The 17554-nt window shown below is 42.5% G+C and overlaps 1 long non-coding RNA gene across 1 annotated transcript; it reads right to left on the bottom strand.

Annotated features, from left to right (window-relative positions):
* Nucleotides 1-260: 260 nt before the first annotated feature.
* LOC132592841 (uncharacterized) lies at nucleotides 261-12871 on the bottom strand. Its single transcript, XR_009558358.1, has 3 exons — nucleotides 6281-12871; nucleotides 4319-4431; nucleotides 261-3007 (listed from the first exon to the last, which is right to left on the bottom strand). It is a non-coding gene; the product is annotated as an uncharacterized LOC132592841 (long non-coding RNA).
* Between the last annotated feature and the right edge of the window lie 4683 nt (nucleotides 12872-17554).

The raw sequence follows: 17554 nt of genomic DNA, 5'->3' as shown, positions 1-17554 counted from the left end.
TTCAACAAAGCTATCTAGTGTGTTTATGATTATCATCTAGAACATGGGTAGGCAAACTAAGGCCCAGTGCCGGATCCAGCCCAATTGCCTTCTAAATGTGGCCCATGGACAGTCCGGGAATCAGCATGTTTTTACATGAGTAGAATGTGTGCTTTTATTTTAAATGCATCTCTGGGTTATTTGTGGGGCATAGAAATTTGTTCTTTTTTCTTCTTCTTCAAAATATAGTCCAGCCCCCCACAAGGTCTGAGGGACAGTGGACCAGTCCCCTGCTGAAAAAGTTTGCTGACCCCTGATCTAGAACAGGGTAGCCAACATGGTCCCCTTGAGCTGCTACTGGCTTCCAGCTCCCATCATCGTGGGAGTTGGGGTACCAGCAACATCTAGAGGGCAGCAACTTGGGTATCAGCCTTTCTCAACCTTGGGTCTCCAGATGTTGGACTACAACTCCCATCATCCCTGACCAATGGTCCTGCTAGCTAGGGATGGTGGGAGTTGTAGGGCAACAACATCTGGGAATCCAAAGTTGAGAGAAAGGCTGATCTAGTATTCATGCATCAAGTTCTTTCCTGTAATAGACCTCATGCTTTTCATAACAGGAATTTTCATCTTAATGTAGTTTATACACTAGGCACAGCTTTTCTGGATATCATCCAAACAGTCATTCCATTACCAACAGTCAGGAAACAGGATTTTAAAAAATGAATGCTTTTAAATATGAAACACAGAAAATAGAACATGAGCTCTAATGGAACTCAGCTGATGAACGCTTATGGGAATGTGGCCAAAAGAAGGCTGCTGTGGAACTGTTGCCATGCTGAAGGAGAACCCCCGTCCCCAAGGATTACAGAAAATATTTTTTTGGGGGGGTGGGGGACTAACAGTCCAAAGAGAACAGCATGCTCAGTGGTCATTAAATCCTGAATGTCTGTTGCAAGGAAAACCAGAACACTAACAAGGAGGAGGAACACAATCGTCAATTCCAGGAAGATGCTGGCTGGTTGGAAATTTGAACAGAAACACTGCAAAGTTGTGTCACACATTCAATTTGTATAATAATAATCAAACCAGATTGTCAATGCCGGCATAGATAGAAAGACTTCAGTGCACCATAATAAATTAAATCTTTCAGACTGGATACGGAAAACCTTCAAAACAGATGCATTCTCTACTTTAACTATTCTCTCCTTCCTAACAAGCTTCCTTCATTTTAAGAAGCTTTTTTTATATGCAAACTCCTGGTGTGTGGGTGGGTTCTGTTTTAGAAACGGATATGAGGCTTTCACCTCTCACACATCCAGTTGAACATTTAATGCTGTGTATGGTGTATATATATAAAATTATGCCACCAGCATGGGCCTAAAGGACTATCTTTAAAGGTGGTACTGAGGCAGAACCATTGGAACTTGCAGATCCAAAAACAGTGTGCAGTGGCTTTTGGCAATTCTGGGACTTGAGTCCACAATCAAAACAGTACAAAACACCTTTAGGCTTAAAACAGCGGTTACTGCTTTTTACAAAGGCAGAATTGCGAAGGGAAAAACCAACTTTGTCATTTGCTTTTATGGCCACAAGCCTTAGGCAAAGGAAGAGAGAGAGAGATGCTTACCAAACAGCCAGGAAAAAGCCTGCAAGGAAGATGCTCTCACTATCGTTGAATGGATAATAATCATACCTGTTCTACTGTTGCATATCTCTGTAAGCCACAACTTGTACATTTGACCATTCCACCAAACCCAGCACAGGAGGACAATTTAAACTTTCTAGCGTCTAGCTGTTATCCACAGTTCTTCATTAATCCAATGTAGTTATAGATTTTTCATATACCATATTTACTCAAATGTAATGCACACCTTTTTTTGGCCAAAGTACGTCGCAAAAATTAGGGTGCACATTCGATTTGATGGTGCCAGCAAATACTTTTTTGGTTTCAAGGTTTTGAAAATTGAGGTGCGCATTAGATTCGCTGGCACATTAGATTTGCATAAATACGGTAGTTTGCAGGATTTAGGACCTGGTGATAACCAGAAAGACAATATAAAGCAAAAAGCTAAGGGCAAACCAAGCTTCTCTGAACAGGAAAAACAGCAGCAAGCTCCAAGGAGAAATGCTGAGATGCAAGTATACAGGGCATCATTCAGACTGCTTTACACAACACCTGCACCTACCGAGAGCCAGCCCCACTGAACTCTGTGGGACTTAATTCTGGAGAGGCATGGGTTGGGCTTTTAGTCTGAGTATGATCTTCTCTGACTAGCAGTGGCTCTCTGGGATCTCCTGCAGGAGTCCTTCCCAGTCTTCCTATCCGCCCTTTTAAAAAATGGAGATATCTAGGAATGAATCTGAACTCTTTTAAATGCAAGCTCTCCCACACTAACAGGATCTGTTATTGCACATTTGCGGGGGGGTTGTGTGTGTGTGTGTGTGTGTGTGTGTGTGTGTGTGTTACAAAGTCTTAAAGAAATCTATTCTACAGAACAGAACATGAGGAAGGGTTGCAACCATCCTTTTAATGATGCTTCAGACATAACAACTTTAGACGTCTATTTAATGGCATGGAAAGTATCCACACTGGCAGCTCACCCATATTTCACCTTCAAACATTATTGGTAGGATTGTCATGCTGCAGTTAGCATAGCACTGGACTTTGACAAATGAGTATGTTGCAAAAGTCATGTTCTGTAGGCTCTCCAAATATTTCCCAAGTTCCCTTTTCTCCTTTTTTCACTGCTTTTCATAGCTGAAATTGACCACCGTGTGGTCCCTGCCAATCAGGGATCACAAAGTGATTTGGATGATGTCACACTATCACATGATGTTGCATAATCAACTCAGAGGGGGGGACAGGAAGCATTGCCCTCACTCTGAATGAGCGAACTCTTCAATTATCATTCACAGAAATTCCCTGAAAAGCATCTTAAATATCTTCATGAAAAGTGTTCTTCATTTTGACTCATTCCTAGTTGCAGTATCTTCCAAGCTGCTTCTGGTAGGTAGCCGTGTTGGTCTGATGTAGTCAAAACAAAATAAAAAGAATATGAAGAACACACACGAAATCTGAACAACATGCACACGAAAGCTCATACCTATGACAAACTTAGTAGGTCTCTAAGGTGCTACTGGAAGGATTTTTTAAATTTTGTTTTGATTACCTGATCACTCAGTAATATTTACAATAACCATGACTACTATTATAATTCCTCTGTTTCGGGTGCAGTGGCCCCAATACCAATCCTACTGTATAGGATAGCAAATATTTGAGTTGTTGCATGCTCTGTCTACATTCTCTCTACAGCAAAATAAAGGGTAAGGCATTCTAGGAAAATATGAGTTGATGCAATTTGTTTCTGAAGGCCTGAAATGCAAGGGAATGATTTCTCCCAAGGCCAAAAATGGTTCTTTGCAATATAGCACTGGGTTAGCAGAAGTCATTCAGAATTATGAGAGATGAATGCCTTCCTTTCCCATGGGCAGAACCGGCAAAATTCATATTCTATTCCATTAAGTGCTAGGGAGAGGAGGATGAAAGTGCATTAGCTTTTAGAGTATTACTTATTCATTCATACTCATCATCTTTTAAACTAGTTAATGAGCCTCTCATAATTCATGCAACAAATGGGTCACATACTTTTCAAAAACTGCCTAACGGTGTCTTAAAAGTTGTTTTCTGAATGTTCTGTGCCACCAACATTTAAAATAGGTCCATATTAGAATCGTTTGGGAGGGCTTAGAGATAACCTCAAGTGTTGCTTCTCAGTCTTCCTTTCATTATGAGCATCTCCCTAACTGGCTTAATTCCTAAACTCTATTATATCTAAACTAAGCTGAGAGAACCAGCACAAGGTTGTCTTTAGCACATACAGCACAAGTGATTCCCATCAACAATGCAAAGAGGCGCATGCAAACCCTTAAAAAACTCAAATACTTTCCTCCCTGCAGTGTCCTTAGTGCACTCAAACCATCCAAGGCCGTATACTGGTGGGCCATTGCAGAGCCCTGGCAAAAGGAACCTCCATGCTGGAAGCCATGAGAAACATTTTATACATACCAGTGGCATAGCTGCCAAGTTTTCCCTTTTCTCGCGAGGAAGCCTATTCAGCATAAAGGAATTTCCCTTAAAAAAAGGGAGGACTTGGCAGCTATGACCAGTGGCATGCAGTCCACGGATTAGTGGGATTGGCCTAGTCCCCTTAATGCTCCCAGAGGACCTTGTCATGTACCTGCTTAGCCAGTGTCTCCAGGCTCCTGTATGTGTGTGCATGATGCCCCCCCCCATTACCTCCATAAAGGCTGCAAAACTGCACAAAACATACTGTACCTGAGCAGGAAGCAGCTGCTTGAAGCAGAACTGCAGCCCATTCTCTTTCATTTTTCATTTCATTTTTTAAGTACCGTAAGAGCAGATAGCCTGAAGTGCTCCTCTCCTTCAGCCTGTGTGTGTGTTGAAAGCATGGCGTTTTAATAAAATAAACCCCCAGCCCCAATCTGCCAGAACCTGAAGTATCAGCATCAACATGCAACATGCAACAACCAAGAACAACACAATCATAGAAAGGGACATGGAAGAATGGGTGTGTGTTAAAAATGGGTTTTTAATGGAGGTGGGGAGGAATCCACACTTCTGCCTGGGGTTGTCTTTCTCAAAAAAACAAAGCAAAGCCAAACTTTTCTTCTTTTTGCAAGCTGCTAGGAACTGGCAAATTGACCGGCCAGGGAATGGACTTCCTTGGGAGGCTGTGAACTCATTGAAGGTTTCTAGGCATCTGCCAGGGATGTTTGAGTGGAGATTCCTGCCTTGCAGACGGTTGGACTAGATGACCCTTGGGACCCCCTAACTATTCCCCTATGAAAAAAACCACCACACACCTCAGATAGGTACTTATCCATTAGCACCTATTAGCATCCTGATCAGGGTGCACATTAAACCTCACCTCATCTGCACCCCACATTTTGCATTCAGCAGCCGTGAGCAAAAACACTTACGGTAAATCCTTCTAGGGACTTAAGTGCTGCTGCTTCTCCCTGTGCGCTAGGAAAAAAACCTTCATTGGATTGTCATTGTCATCATCCGTCTATCTCCTGTCTCAGGAGACAATGGAAGACTTCAGGGGTGAAAGTCAAATTGCTGGAGAGTTATACAAAATCTTTAAAAGGGATCCAACCTTGAAAATGTTAGTGTTATTTAGCTCATCCCCAGTTTTCTCCCCTGCCTCTCTCTTCAGGCCTTTTTTTCAACCAGAACTCAGTTCCAGCACCTCTCAGGTGGGAGCCATTGCCATTCTAAGAGAAGAAGGAAGGCATTCATAGTGAGTTCCGGCACCTCTTTATCTTTCTTTATTATTTTGGTCTGGTTTCCAAGGCAACACACAGCCTTGTATTCTCCCTCCAAGTCTCTATTCCTAAAGCCTTATAATGCACAATGCCACAGGCAATATCCTGGTGGCAAGGACAACTTTGAGTTCCAGAAAAAGAACGCCCCCACACCCACATACCCCGTGTTTCCCCTTTTTAAAGACACCGTCTTATAACTTTTTTCCTCAAAAAAACACACAGGGTGGCTTACTTTCAGTGGGGTGTCTTATTTTTTTTTTATTACCGGTACTGTTTTTACGGCTCAGGGTGCTGGCTCAGGGCACTGCTGGGCTCTCTTGAGTGCTTGGCGCTGCAGCAGCCACCGATTCCGGGTGGCGGGGCGGCAGGCGTCCTTGGCCGGGCCAGGCGGAGGTGCTCCGCCCACCGCTGCAGGGCACTCCAAGCTCGTTGGCCAGGCCAGGCAAGGAAGAAGCATATAGCCCAGTGGTGGCGGCAAGCACGGAAGCGGCAGGGACAGCAGTGGACGAGAAGGCAGAGCGTGGGGATGCAGCCAGCAAGGCGGGAGCACAATCAGCTGTTAAGTGGAGCTCTTGGAGATCCCGCAGTGCCGGCCGCATGGAGTGACTCTGTGAGTGGAGGTGCCTGTGGGGGTTGGTCTCCGCGGCACGGAAGTATGGCTTATTTTGGTGTAACTGTATTTTATTTTGAAGGCATGTTTAAATACAATTAAATTAAAATTATTAAATCAAAACAATCTAAATAAAATATAAACAATCAACATTCCCCCCCCCCCCCCACGGGGCCCAAGTAAAATTATCAAACGTTGACTGGTCTGCGGCAATAAAAAGGTTGGGAAGCACTGGTTTAACTCACAGCACCACCCGCGTCCGAGGTACCACTGTGGCACCAGAGGGTGCTGCAGAGCAACTAGCAACCAGCAATAGGGAGCCAAAGGCCAGCACCTTACCTTAGGAGGCAGCAGTGGCAGCAGCGGGCACTGCCAGGACAGCATGGCGGAAAGGCTCCCCTTCAGCACCAGACACTCAGCTCCCAGGCAGGCAGCACATGGAAGGCCAGCACAGCGCCTCCCTCCCTGCCTACCCTCCCACTTGTCCATCAATTCCCAACAACAAGGTCTGGTGGGCTGGCTGGCTGGGCTCCTTCACCTGCTTGCTTGCTTGCTTTGAGGCTGCCTCAGCTCCTGGCAACCAGCTCCCCTGGCCAGCCCCAGAGCCACCATTCGCTGGCCAAGCTTGTAGCCAGGGCTGCTGCAACAGCTGTGCAAGCCTTTGGGAAGCAGCTATGCAAGAGGGAATCAGAGGAGGGAAGGAAAGAGGGACAGAGGCCAGGGTTGCCCGTGGCACACCTGACTATCATTCAAGGCACCCCACGGTGCCATGGCATACTGGTTGAAAACCACTGCAGTAACAGATACTGGCTCTGCCTGTCAAAAGAGAAGACCTGGATGTTGAATGGGATTGGGAAAGAGGGCATCCCCAGTTGTCACCTGATTTCTTAGGCCAGAGATATCAATGTTTCTGTGGCCCAAGCCAGTGAAAGGGAATGAGGGAAGTTCTTTGTTTCTAGCATGTGAGTAGACAATGCTCTAGAATTAAAAGGAACAGAGAGTAACGGCTTTAGATTAATTTACAGTACAATCCTATGTCTACTCAGAGGCAAGTCCTATGAAATTCAATGGGGTTACTGGACTGTAGCCTAAATGGCTTACATAAAACAGAAGTAAAGTCATTATCAAGGAAACTACCCTGGGAGCAGAATCAAATGAAATTGTTCCAGTGGAAAAGACAGAAAATACGAATGGAATCGCCACTTAAATTGCAGTCCAATCAGCTCTTGTTTTTCATCCTCTGTCCCTGGTGGATGAAAAGCAGAGATGGTTCTGTGCCAAGTTTCAAAAATGGCAGCTCCTATTTTGGGAGCAAACATTAGATCAGATTATATGTAAACATCTTTCTATTACAGAGAGGAGATGGGATGATTAATGTCACTCAGATGGCTAATTGAAAGCATCTGAAAAGCATGACAACATGAAGGGGGATCATTCTTGATCCTGGCTGAGTCAGAAACACAGCTGCTCATCACACATTAGTTGCCTGGCAATTGATGTGAAACCTTCTCTTGCATGTGCCTACAGCATCCTCCCATCTAAGGGAGTTGACAACAATTAGCACTCATGTAGAACTTAGTGTCTTTCCAAGGAAGGACAATGCCCTTTTCTTTGCTCCTTTTGTGCCTCTGCAATGAGTGCCCCAGATCTTACTTGAAAAACTGGACACCTTCCACATTCTGAAGGCAATGAGTCTCTCTTGTTGGGCCACTTCCTCCTCCTCCTCCCTGCCTGCCTGCCTGCCTTTCAGATCTGAAAAGTGACAGTTTGAGGTCTGGCATGGTATGCGAGGTCCTGCATATTGTGCTGGTGCTACTGCAGTCATTGCCTCCAAGGCCAGCACAACCCCATGGAAAAGCTCTCTAAGTGCCTGCCTGAAGTGTTAGAATTCACAAGGCTGATTAAGAAAGCCTACTGGAGAGAGAGTTTTGGGAGAAAGATCCTTACTCTTTCATAGCGGCAAAATGGTGATTGCTCCAAGCACATTAATACTTGGTTAGAATTTGCATCTGCCTTCATCCACCTTTAAATAAATGTTCCCTGTGAAAAGACTTAGGCTAGAATAAATCACATACACTTCGCTTTGCAAATAAGTGTATGTTTCCAACAGAGTTTACCAACAGAGTTTCCAAAAGTTACAGTAAACAAGTCTCCATCTGCTGGCAGTACAATAAATATAAAAATGATTTCAAATGACTAAAAGGGAAAAACTTGGTTTCCTTTCAAAAAGGATCATGCAATATTTGGGTTAGCAAATATGCAGGCTATAAAAATCACCTTTTTACTTGCAAGGAGTCATGAATTGTTCCAGTAAGTGCAAAGAGAAGACTGAGAAGGGGGGAGTAGAGGCTGCTGAGAGCTTATAAAGCCACACCCACTTGCAACCTGAGCTGTGGGATCATGTTAACTCTTTAATTCAGTTACTGTATTTTACAATAAAGTTTTCATGGGCAGGGGGATATACGTAATGTGTCCCTCCACATACTAGGACTTAGGAACAAAACACCCTTGAGCAAAAACATGTTCTACATTCCCTCCAAACACTGTTTCCCTGGTGGTAAACTTCTGCCTTAAAAAAAAAAAAACTATAATGGTGTACCCAGGCCATCCTAATTCTGTGTGTAGAAACAGTGAATTCTGTGACCTGTATAAATTAAACTGAACAACTCTGTATAATTCCCTTATTTTGCATAATTTACTTTGTGATTTATTTATTCATTTACTTGTTATATTGCATAGTGATGGAGGGCAGGACACTGAATCCCAAGGACAACATGATTCTCCAAGCATTAGAAATAGTATTCACCCACCCTTATCCAGCCACTTTGGCACAGGTTTTCCATACATTTTCAATTTCAAGCATATAAGGATTTTTCAGTACTTCTGCACAATCAGTCTACACACAGTCCTGATTATTGTTAAATTTATCTTTCCTACAGATCTGTGTCAATACTTTTCATCCTGCTCCAACCCGCCATGAGTCTTGTGGTAAGGATTTCTTTCATCTGCTACCTTGAAAATAATGAGTTAAAAATCTGTGGGATTTCATGATAGAAAGGTCACAGGACACTGAGCTTTTCAGTCCTCCAAAATGCTTTCATTTCTTTTTTATGCCGTTTTCCATTTTAATCAAAGCTTAGCGGGTTTTTTTTCCAGAGTTCACATGATTTCTTCCCTCCCAGTTCTAGGTAGAAGCACAACCATCTGCTGAGGGGGAGATAAAGAGCTTAACTGGAATTTGTCAGAAATGTATTCCCAATTTGATTGTTGCCACGAATTATTTAGAACAAACAGAGGGATGGCTTCATTTCTTTCTTTAATTTGATAATTATGTCAATACGTCCAGGCCAATGACATTGTGCAAAACCACTCCAATTTGGTTGATGTACTAAAATCAATGGCACCAAGTGACTTAAATAAGGTCTCAATTTAAATAAATTATTGTGGCTGGAGGCAGACAGTAATTTTGTTCAAGGAACAGAAGATAAGGGAATGGAAAACACTACTGCTTGTGTGCGCACAGTGAAAAGTTGATGGCAGCTGCAAGAGGGCCAAGCATTTACTGGGATCCAGAGATGGTTGAGAGACCCACCACCAGGCCCTGCTACCATGTTCCTGCCATTGTCTTTCTGGCTAGTGTTGCCACATGGACAGTGATTTCCCATGCACGCTAGGGCAAATTAGGTAGGCGCCAAAAGAAACTGTTAGTGGTGGAAAAGAGACACAAAGTACAGAAGAACAACTCAATGCAGTTAAAGCACCTGGCTTAACCCTAGGTATATTTGGAACTGTAGTTTGTTAAGGGTGCTGGGAATTGTATTTCTGTGAGGGAGCAAACTACAGTTCCCATGATTATTTGGGGGAAGCCATGTGCTTTGAATGTGTGGTGTAGATGCAAGCAGATATGGTAGTAGTATTTCATAACAGAAGCTTTGAAATGTAAAAACAATCTAGCACTGCGATAACTAGGATATCATGTTTTTGCAGCACTAATGATGCAATGATGCAATTTGCTGGGGCAATGTAGCTTTCCCCCCAAAAAAACCAGCAACAGTGAATGATGTTTGCATTAGAGCTGTAAGCACGTATTGGTTGGCATCAATGTTGCTACTGTAGTGAGCAACGTCTTCTTACAATCCATGCAGGTTTGATCAGTGCCATTCCAAACACATTAAAAAAACTTATTGTGGTTGTTTTGAGATAGTATGGGACCTGGAAAGGAGCCTTCTCCAAATATCTTAAGGCATGAGCCGGCTAGTATTATAGGGCAGGGCTAGATAGTCCAAGCTATCACATTGGTTGAGCAAACAGTATCCAATGCTTCACTGCCTCAAGCACAATACAGTAAGAGCCAGTGTGGTGTAATGGTTAGAGCACTGGACTATGACCTGGGAGACCAGGGTTCGAATCCCCATTCAGCCATGAAGCTCACTGAGTGACCCTAGGGTAGTATCCATCTCTTAGCATAATCTACCTCACAGGGTTGTTGTGAAAATGAACTGGGGAGGAGGAGACCCATGTACACCAACTTGAGTTCCTTTGAAGAAAAGTGGTTAATTAATTAAGCAAGCAAGCAAGCATAAAGTGGCTAAAGGGAATAATAGAAGGTAGATGCAAGGATTGTGAACAAGGTCACCCCTTCCTGCTCTCATGACAGACAAACTTTCTGTTTTGTGCTCAAGACAGGTGCTATAGTTCTAGCTCATTAGTCAAAGGTTGAATTCAGAATCAATCTTTATCTCTTGTTTTCTTTCACACATGTAGAACTGATTACACTTAAGCTGGATCTACACAGACATAAAAAATGCTATTAAAATGCTATTAAAAATGCTATAAAATAAATAAAATATATTTGCGATTTGCCATTCAGCTCTACAGATCCATCTGGTGTCACATTTTTATAACACACTTATAATGTTATAATTGCAGCTGTGCAGACGAGTCCTTAGGCAATCTTTTGCTGCTAGAATAATTAGCTAAATAAGAGGGGAAACCCAAAGCGGGTTTAAGTGCAACAGCTGAAAACACTCCAGTATGTTTCACAAAACAGCAAGCAAATGTTGGAGAAAGCACTGGAGCATAATGCACGGAAGGAGAAGCTGACGTAATAGCCAAAGGTGTGTTCTGCCCTGGTTCTAGCAGCAGGAGCTTCACATGTTACGTAATTGAATTATAACTTGTCTAGCTCTGTTATCATTTACATTTCTGCACAAAAGCCAGGAGCAAAAATTCTTGTCAGGATTCATCATGGTAACGGCACTGAACTAGACAGTGGCATGTTGAATGACATGGCTCATTCAATTCAGGGAAAAAACAGTTTAATAAAAAGCACTGGAAGCTAAATGTAATGCATCCTCATTTTTCCTTTAGGATTCATGGAAATCCATTGGATATAAACACAGTTGAAACCCCACATCTCAATCAAAAAACAATGGGAGCATGACATAGGTTATGAAATAAACCCTACCCAATGAACTAAACTGTGATCTAAACCATCCTTAAAATCCATCTCAGCCAAAAGAAGGGAATTCACTTTGAAGCTAATCTATAGGTGGTACCTAACCCCATGGAAGTGGGTGCTGATACACCCAGCAACCTCACCAAAATGCCGAGGATGTTGCACCTCTACAGGCACATACCTCCACATGTGGTGGGATTGCCCAAAAATTCAACCCTTTTGGATGTCAATCATACAAGAAATATTCAAAATAACAGGTACCAGAAGCCACTCCAGAACTGTCCTTACTAAATATCTTCCAATACAATAACACACACACACTCACACTGCAAATAACTCATAAGCCACCTCCTAGAAAAGCTAACCAACAAATTGAAACTAGCACAGGGACAAACTAAATAGGATGCCGTCACCCTGCTGTGGCTCCCCTTTATTCCGTACACAGCCCAGCAAGACCACAACAGGAACCCACCGACAGCATATTAATTGATATGCCTAAGCTGACCCAACAGTCCTCTTCCACTCACACATACAAACAAAACTCACTGCAGTCAACTATAGGCAACCAACCATGCTCTAGGCCCCCCAATCTCCCTCACGGCCAATGGAAACTAATAAATGAATAGAAAGAGAACCTACCCATGTGATGCTGACACAAAATTTTACAACCTATGTAGAAGAATGAGTTTAATATCCCCCTTCTCTCACCTCCCACTCTCTCTCGCCATTCTCTTCCCCCACGACTTTATACTGTCTATAACATTATTGTCTCACATCGAATATGAACAATTTGTAGAATGAATTCTATTAACCGAAAGCAGAGACCCTGTATGTACTTTTATAACCCAAGAAAATATTTAATACATTTTGATTTTAAAAGTTGAATAAAATGAATAATACATTCAATAGATGAACTACCTATTTTTACTACTACTATTAGTACTTATTAAATTTATATACTGCCCTTCATCGTAAGATCTCAGGGTGGTTCACAGAATAAAAAGCCATGTTTCTGTACCCTGGCACATGGAAAGTTAGTCCCACTCATAACTCCGCTGCCTAACGAGATCTGCGACCAATTTTCTGCAGTTCTATTTTTTATCTGCAAAAGTCCCGCTTGAACAGGCAGAAGTAAAAAAAGTGTGAAGGTTATGTAATTAAAACATTACTTAAATAATTAAAACACAATGAACTTTGACAATGAACTTCGTCAATGCTTAACTTATTCCTTCTTTCTATGCTGCCATTCTAAGTGCCCCCTCCCCACATGTTTTCCCCCAAAAGACAATAGTGTCACACCCTATGCCAGGACAGAAAGTTCCTAAGGCCCACTAGCTTCAGACAAAACAAGTGACGGCTGACAGCCTCTGCGTCAGTTAGAGAACTGGGGTTACTCAGTGGTTGTAAGACAGGATGAAAATGCTGTAAAACCAAGTAAGGGTACCTTCTAACTATTATTAAAAAAACTAGCAAGTATGTCTCTTCCTGACACATCCTTGAATTCAAAGCAACTCTTTGATATTTGCTTAGTGCTTTGAAATTCATATTAAATTACCATCATACTCATCAGCACACTAATTTCTGAATGCAAGCTTTGAATATATAATTTAGTATATTGTTAATAATGTCAATTATCTGTTACATATGTATATATTCTTATGTTAATTAATTGCTTTATTAACAGCCCAGTCCAACACACATTTAATAATTGTAAATTAATATACTTAACGAGGATACAATAATAATTAGCATAGATATTTAGGGTACAAATATGTTTATTACAGAGCGGGTGGCAAAATGTCAGAATGTTGTCATGTCCCTTAGATCAGTGATGACTGTTAGCTTGGAATTTGTTTGGGGTAACTGGCTACATAGAGGGTGTGCTTCTGTATTTTATACATTGGTCAGCTTGCTGTAATAAACATCTGACTGACAGAGCGAGTGTTCAAAGCCCCTCGCAAAGGAGCCCACAGTGGTCTTTACAGAAAAACACGTAAGGTCAGTATGGCTGTGTTGCACATGGCAGGCTCTGAGGATGAAAGACAGGGACTTGGCCAAAAACCAGTGCTCCAGACAAAGTACACAGGAGTCCTGCTGGACCAGGCCAAAGGCCCATCTATCCCAGCATCCAGCAGGAAGGCTGCAAGCAGGTCCTTGAATGCAACAGCATCTTCTGCTTACAATTCTTAGCAACTGGCATTCAGAGACATGCTATTCAGGGATATGAGGGGGACAAGAAAGTTCTGCTCCTCTTTTAGGCCAGCCTTCTAAATTACTGTTGTTACAGCAACAGACATGGTTTGGCTAAAATGGTAGAGTGTTGGGGCTTGTAGATTTTATTAAGTCTCCCCAAAGTTCCCCCATAATTAATGAAATCTAGTGCAGTGAGATTTGAACCAGACATTGTATAGGCTCAGTCTGTCAGCAGCTGCACCAAATCATACCTCTTCCTCTGAATTCAATGGCACAGAACTCCCATCCTATTGTTAAGGGGGACTCCGGTTTTACTTTTCTGTTCATTCACAGGATAGGCTCCAGGTATGAGCAGCCTCAGCAAAGCATTATGTGGTCCATTCATCCCTGGTGCCAGTAGCCTTCCTTTGGGCAGCATTACCATGTTATGCATGCTGAGCCACCCACCATTTCCATTACTAACAAGGGCTGGACATCATGTTACTCCAGGAAATCTTAAATGAGGGGTGGCTTCCCAGCTGCTGCTTCTAGATAGGCTCAAGCCCAGAGGAATGGACAAATAAAGGAACAGACATATGTGCTGCTGAGCTACTGACATGGGCTTTGTTCACTCACCAGCAGCCTGAATCCTGGCGTTCAAAACAACTCCCGGGGTGAAGACTTGGTTAAAATTAAGTTCTGCTACTATTCCTGTTTATATTGAGATGTCTTCCATACTTCCAAGATGGGCATCACAGACAAAAACAGGAGGGAGATTTACTGGTGAGTTTAAAGGTAAAATGCACATCCCTGGGTTTCAACCTGACAGCCCAACTCCTAGCCTACAAGCCCGTGAAACACTTCTGCATTCATCAAACATAGAGTCAGGGCAAGCCCAGGATGTTTTGCCGCTTGAGGCAAAGCAGAAAATGGCAGACCTCTCATGTCTGCCATGCCACCCACAGGTGCTGCCTGAGGCAATTGGAGGTGGCTTGGGAGAGCCTTGGCACACTGAAGGAGGCCAGAGAGGAGCAGGTGGTGCTGGGGGTGGCAGTGGCAGAGTGGGCAGCCAGGGGTATGCTCCTTGGGGCGCAGATCTGCCGCCCCTCACAGTTGTGCCCAGTCTGCTGCCTGAGGTGACTGTCTCACCACACCTCGTAGGTGGGCCACTCCTGTGTGAAGTGCTATGAAAAGGGTTTCTGCCTTGAATACCTCACTGATGACGGGCTGAGAACTAAGATGAAAAGTATACTTCCCCAAACCAGATCACTCCCTCTAAAAGTGGTGAGGAGCGACAGGCACCCTTGCAAAAAGCACTTAGAACCAATGCTGTTTTCTAGAAAGAAAATGTCCATGAAGTTGTTACAGTAAGCGTCACACTTTTTAACAACAACAAAAAGGTGCTGGTACTGTGTCCCATTGAGTACTCCCTGAAAAAAAGCACTGCTTAGAACCATCATGGTTGGAAAAACCTGGGTTTTTCATTAAAAAAAAAACCTTTAGAGAAAAATCAAAGCTGGATGGGGGGCATGCATTATATACATATTTTTTCCTGGTCAGGTAGAAAATAATAATAATGTGTGACGTGGCATTTAAGATACTTGTCAGCAAAGCTTCACTCTGTTGTCTCTGTCCATCACCTGTGTCTGCATTTAGATTTCTCATTTCTCATGCAGGGACCTATATTTTACTTACGTTTATTCTGCAATTGTCCATGTATGCTGATTACACAATACAGTAACAGTAGCAAGCAACTCTGATTGATTACTGCAGATTTTGTTGGCATTTTCCTAAAACCTGTCCTGTCTGCTTTAATAATGCTAGCATATTATGTTATCTTGACTTGGCAGAGTGATTTTTGGCCATGATTTCATAACTGTGCTGACCTGATTAAAAGTAAAGGTCATCAGCCCAGAAGAGATTAATTTGGTCTGGTTATCTGATGAAGATTCATTTTGCATGCTGTGCTTTGTGTATATGTGTGTGTGTCTGTGTATTGAACATCCATTTTTAACAATGGCTAAGAGAACATGCTAACATTTATAAATTTAGGGTTTAAGATATATAATTATACTCCCTCTGTTTATTAAAGTGCAAGGGAGACTGGCTATTTATGTTAGAGCGGTTATAAAGGACAGTTTCAAAATATCACATATCAGGCTTTTGAATTCGTTCCAGTAGAAGAATTTTAAGACATTCAATTTGGAGCCAATAACATATCTTATTTGCATTTCATAAAGTTATCCCCGCTGCCACTTGCCCCAGACTCTTGTAGTTTTGAGATGACCATATCAGGCCAAATTTCAAGCAGGCAAAAGCCATTTTTCTCCCCTCCTGCCCAATCCCAAGAAAAAAATCAGCTGCTGAAGTTACTGCCGGTCATGCAGCTGTTTAATACTGTGGCCTGGTTCACATGACATGGCCTGATCCAAGGTGGGTTGCAACAGGCACACTTACCACCCTGCAAGTATATGGTAAAAGATAAAGAAGTGGGTCCCCAAGTGCATGTTTGGGTAAGAAGTGGCTCCTGGGTCCGAAAAGATTGGAGACTACCTGTTTAGTCAGATAGCGGAAACATGCTGTTGCCTGGAGAGGAGCTTGCAACCACTTCACACCTTGCTGGTCCTTTTTTTTACTGCCACACCACATTGAGCCATGCCAAAGCTGGCTACAAGGTTGGGCAGTTTGCCTATCCTGGATGGGGTCGTGCTCTCAATGAAGAAGCAGGTGTGTAGTTTGGAGATGTTCCTGGATTACGATTGAGATCATGGCAGAGATGGAGGCAAGTATAACCTTGCCCCTCACTGTGCTATGATCTCAATGAAAAACACCTATTTTGCTGCTTCCTGGGGGGGGGGGTATTTTCTCCAGGAGAGGAGCGGCAAAGAGAGTTAACTCTCTCCCTGTGAACCACTATCCCCACATCTCAGCTACTTAAAAAAAGCCAACACATTTAATGTGATTATGCATGTAACATGTCTAAGACTGTGTAAACACTACTCTTTTAAAATACATTCAAAGCACATACTTTCCCTCAAAGAATTCTGGACACTGTAGCCTAGTCCAGTCCTTAGGAATAAGTCCCACAGTGTATTGTGGAGCTGATTCACCGAGGACTGTAGCCTAAAGTCCTTTTTTCCTTGCCAGAATTGATGTCTGAGATTACATGTGATTTTCCATATTAGGGACATTCTTGAAGCAAAAAATAAGAGGGAAGAATGATGCATAATTAATTATGATCAGAGAGCACATTTCACAACAGCCTCTACAAAATGCTTTACAGTAGTGGCCAGAAGAGAAAAGTCTACAATCCTGACAAGTCTGTATATTGATATTCACCCAGCAGCTGCAAAGGGATTCAACATACTTTCATTTGCTACGTTACACATTATTTTAAAAAAGAGTTTCAAAATAATCTATTACTACCATGCAGTCAGTTACAATGAACCAAGTAACGGTTCACTGTAAAAAGTAGACAGCAACTTTAATTCTAGGGAAATCGCAACTGTGATCAAGGGGTATGCTAACCAAGTTAAAGTAGTTCCTGATCATAGTTGCAACTTCCCACAAACTGAAGTTGTCTTATTTTTGTTTTATAAATCCAAAGCTTTTTAACAAATTCATGTGCTGGTTTCTGTGTTGCCAACTTTATATCTTCAGATGTCGAGGCACTGTGAATTCATTTCTTTATTAAATAAGTTCACCTCTATCTTCTGGCTCAATATATTTTAAAAAGTTGCAGTTTCCTGGGGGACATGAGCTATGGTATTGGCTTCTAACTTCAAGAAAATTGATGAATTTTCCAACCATATTTTGGTGCAATCTTAAACTTGCTTACCTGAGAGTACTACTAAACTTAGTGGGACATGCTTTTCAGGTGTCATGTATTGGATTCACTATACAATAGCTAAAGGACCTAGACAAGATTTTGTGAATGGCAAGAGACAATGAGACTCATGATAAATTGGAGGAAATTAGCCCTA

Source organism: Zootoca vivipara, chromosome 12 (genome assembly GCF_963506605.1).
Source record: "Zootoca vivipara chromosome 12, rZooViv1.1, whole genome shotgun sequence".
NCBI lineage: Eukaryota > Metazoa > Chordata > Lepidosauria > Squamata > Lacertidae > Zootoca > Zootoca vivipara.
This window is presented reverse-complemented; position numbering and strand designations above follow the sequence as displayed.